At 44.9% G+C, this 4385-nt stretch overlaps 1 long non-coding RNA gene across 1 annotated transcript; it reads right to left on the bottom strand.

The window, feature by feature from the left end:
* Positions 1-2375: 2375 nt before the first annotated feature.
* Positions 2376-4227, bottom strand: LOC125431937. Its single transcript, XR_007244364.1, has 4 exons — positions 4173-4227; positions 3513-3618; positions 2635-2705; positions 2376-2431 (listed from the first exon to the last, which is right to left on the bottom strand). It is a non-coding gene; the product is annotated as an uncharacterized LOC125431937 (long non-coding RNA).
* Between the last annotated feature and the right edge of the window lie 158 nt (positions 4228-4385).

The raw sequence follows: 4385 nt of genomic DNA, 5'->3' as shown, positions 1-4385 counted from the left end.
CCTCTAAGAAATAAGAGTGATGTTCTTTCTGAAGGCCTTTCCAAAGGCTACATTTTCATTTGCTTTCCCCCTGGAGCAGATTCTCTGGTAAGCATGAAGACATTGATTTGTTCTTGTTTTGGTTGATCTTACTTTTTGGACTAGTCTTTTATAGAAGCATCCTCCGTGGGACAAAATGGGCTTATCTGCTGTCTTGTCCGCTTGTTTCACTCCTGCCTTGGTGGTCGGTCTCTGTCCTCAACCTTTCCTTCAGAAACACCATCCTTGTCTATTTCCACAGAGCACATGGGCAAGAAGCCAAATCATACACCAGGCACTGCTCATTAATGGGTGACCATTTTGTTTATCAGATATTCCACATCACCCCCACCCCCAAGTGTTTTGCAATGTTTGGCAACTGAGAAATTAGAATGTGGAGTGTTGTGTGGTTTCTGGGCTGTATGGCCGTGTTCTATTAGAATTTCCTCCTGACGTTTCAGTCCCCCTCATGTGACACCTACTGAGATTAATTTCACTGTGGAATGCAGGACAATAAAAAAGCAAATGCGGATAACCTATAATGAATCCAGACAGCAAGGACCTGCTAATCTCCTACTGAATATTTTCTGTTGAAGAATCATCTTTCACATGCCCTTCGCAAAAGTCGTCATAGCCAAATTAATGAGAAGTGGAAGGCTTTTATACAGGCAGCCCATTCAAATGATACCAGAAGCTTCTGGGCTTATTTGCCAGTGGGACACGTGCTTCAACATCTACCATTTCTACTATTGATCCTCAGATTAGGCATACCGTATAAACTTGTGTATAAGTGGACTTTTTCAGCACATTTTTAATGCTGAAAAAGCTCCCCTCAACTTATATTCGGGTGTTATACTCATGCATATACAGTAAATATATGTAGCTAAGCTGTTTGTGTAACCCAGGGTACATTAGGGGGAGCTAAAGAGCTCACATTTTCCATATAAGGAAGGAAAGGCTCCATTTCCTCATAATTGTTAAGAGGCCTGTATTTCAGGTATGAAAATGTTTGTATTAATTGTTGAGAAGGGGATATTGTGTTTATATTGATTGACTGTTAGTTTGTATTTTGGTTTCCTGTTATGAAATGTTATAATGGGTGCTGCCTGTAACTGAAGCCAGTCAACTTCACAGAGTTCAGTTAAGAGGCCTGGAGCCTGTATATAGCTAGAGAGAACTGTAGAGGACTGAGCCCCTGCTAGTCTGTTTTGCATAGCAGGCCAGAACTATTATATGTTGATTATTGTTTCTGTACAAAAAGGGGGATTATAATTTACCTTCCAACTATAGACCAATTGGTCTTTTGTCAATTTCAGGCAAATTGCATGCCAAATCTTTACTTAATCATCTTCTCACCTGGATCTCAATAAAAAAAGCTCATTGGTATAGAACAGATTAGCTTTATTAAAGGAAAGACCACCTTGGATCATTGTTTGGTCTTGAAAACACTTATTTCAAAATACCTGCTTAAAGGAAAAAACTAGCCTTTTTGTAGCTTTTATAGATTTTAAGGGGGCCTTTGATTCTGTAGATCTGCTATGGCAGAAATTAAAGAAACTTGACATAGAACCCAGGCTTCTCTCTCTAATCATGTCTCTCTACAGGAACCCTTTTTGTCCGGTGAGGAGCAATCCATTAGGCCCATTAACATCTAAAATACCGGTTTCATGTGATGTCAAACAGGACTGTGTGCTGGCACCTGTGCTGTTCAATCTTTTTTTGCACGATTTTGCTTCCACCTTGAACAGCATTAACTCACACTGTCCTCATCTGAATGGTGTCCTTATTCCAACTCTTCTCTATGCTGATGATGCAGTCCTGCTGTCTCGCTTGAGGTCAGGTCTCAAAAATCTGCATCTCCAATGCAACGATTAATTGTTCAGTTAACAGGTTGTGCATTAACCCTACTAAGTCTAAGATTTTGGTATTCAACAGTGGAATTCACTGCCACGGAGAGTGGTTTGGAGGTTTTTAAACAAAGGCTGGATCAGCATATTTCGGGAGTGCTTTGATTAGGATGTGACAATTAGGATGTGGCCTCTTCCGGACTCTCCCAGAGGGCCTCTCAGTCCTGGGTTGGCCTCAGGCTGGAAAACCTCTCTGTGGTTGGGGTGATGGCCATAACATTGGACTCAGCTGACACGGACAAACCAGATAGCTCGACTTCCACAAAGGAGCAAATAGTGGGACAGGCCTCAACGCAACACATTACTGTTCAAACTTGTGATTCATGCGTAATCCAGAAGGCAGAAATGTATAAGTCTGGCACCTGTGCAAGTTTCTTACCCAGAGAAGCCACGCTCCCATAGTTCTCCAGCATGACGTCTTCATAAAGAGCTCTTTGGTCTGGATCTAGCAGTGCCCACTCTGCCTCTGTGAAAGACACAGCCACCTCCTCAAAAGAAACCAGAGACTGAAAGAAAAGGCAGATTCAGGCTTCAGAGGTCATGCCACGACAAAGTGGTGCGCTGGAAGGGGACATTTTGGGAGGGTTAAGGGTGTAAAAGGAGTGGCGGTCAGAGGCTCTTGCTTGGGCCCCTCAACACCAACTGCAGGAGAAAAGTCCCCTTGAGAAAGGAGAGCAGACCCCGGCTGTCCTTTGCTCATCTGCCATACCTGGACTGGACGTGCAGCAGCCGTTCTCACACCTCTACAAACAGAAAAGATCAACCCTGCTTCTTCGCTGTCTGTGAGGGAGGGAAAAGGGAAGAAAGAGTATTAGCTTCCACTTCCTATTCTATTGGCTTGTGTGAATCATGCTTCCTGTACCCCGGTTCTCAGGGCTGTGAAACTTTGCCCTATGTACACTCAGCAAGAACACTCAGCCTTTCTAGTAAGTCATGGGAGAGGTGGAAGAGAAACACAAGGTACCCATGAGCATTGGGGGACTATAGATGCCACTGACACTGGGTGGGCCCTTGAATCCAGGCCGGTGGAAGAAAAACAGGGAAATCATCTGGAAAGTCACTATCACATCAGGTTAAAAAAAACCAGACTTGAATTAAGTACATGCATAAATGGGGGGTCATCTCACTGAGTGTCCAGAGCATCTACTGATCCACTGATGTCACGTCTGGGTTTTTGGCCACAGGCAACATCAGCATGGCATCACACCCACCTCAAGCCCTGCCCACCCCCAGTCTAGCATCCCTCATCCAGGGCTCTGTTTCCTACAGTGCCTACTCAAATGGCCAATAAGCAAGAGCACAAAACACATTTGCCCACTCTTCTTAGAACACGCAGACTTTGTTGATTCACAAGACTGAAGAACTTGGCTGAGATTTGTCTGCTTTTAATTTTGAGCTACCTTGAATCTCTCCAATGGAGAAAGGAGGGATGTGAATATTGTAATCAATGGGAGGAAATTTCTAATCCAGTTCTATGGGAATCCCAACTACTAAACACTGAGCACCACAATATGGATGAAAAAGCATTTCTCTACTCATCGAATTAACTGGGTGTCCCAATGCCATCTAGTTGGAATAAGTCCTTACCATGAAAGAGGGCATCTTGGGCACATTCCTGGGCCTGGTCCGGCTGCCCTTCCTCCAACGGAGCTCTTTCCAGTTTAACTTCCATCTTCACGGATAGACCCAACTTCTGAAACAGTAGAAACAGCAACAAGGAGTAGAAGGAGAAGAGTTTTAATTTATACCCTGCTTTTCTTGAGCTTAAAGAGTGTCAAAACGGCTCACTAACTCTTTCCCTTCTTCTCCCCACAAAAGACACCTTGGGAGGTGGGTGGGGCTCAGAGAATTTGGAGAGAACTGTGAATAACCAAAGGACACCAGACAGGCTTCCTGCAGAGGAGAAGGCAAACACACCTGGTTCACCAAACTGGAGTAAGAGTGCAGAATTAAACCCAGTTCTCCAGAGTAGAGTCCACCTCTGTCAACCAGCACACTAAGGAACGGATTCTGTCCCAATCCCAGAAACTGCATCTTTCTTTAAGTCAACCTGGTAGGGTTTTCTTTCAACGTTGTTGAACTATCTGGAGGAATAAGAAATTCTCCAGAAGAAGGGGTTGCTGACGCACCTTCCTAAATCTGCCATCCAGAGGATTAAAACTTGGACAAATATCAGGCAGGGAAGCCTTCGGAGAAGGTGAAATAGTGTAGCTTGAACTGGACTACCCTGGAAAGACAAGCCCTCACCTGTTCTGCCTGCCTCTTCTCCTCTGCCTGACTCAGGAGGAAACCTTCGGCCAGGGCCACTGCTTGGGAACTGGTCTCCGGCCCACATCCTCTCACCCAGCACTGCATTTCCTGGGGCAGGACAGTCAGGAACTGCTCCAGGATCACCAGGTCCAGGATCTGCTTCTTGGAGTGCCTCTCTGGCTTCAGCCAGCGCTTGCAAAGTTCATGGAG

The sequence above is a fragment of the Sphaerodactylus townsendi genome, linkage group LG04 (genome assembly GCF_021028975.2).
Source record: "Sphaerodactylus townsendi isolate TG3544 linkage group LG04, MPM_Stown_v2.3, whole genome shotgun sequence".
NCBI classification, from domain to species: domain Eukaryota; kingdom Metazoa; phylum Chordata; class Lepidosauria; order Squamata; family Sphaerodactylidae; genus Sphaerodactylus; species Sphaerodactylus townsendi.
The sequence above is the reverse complement of the archived record's forward strand: the minus strand, read 5'-3'. Positions and strand labels throughout refer to the sequence as shown.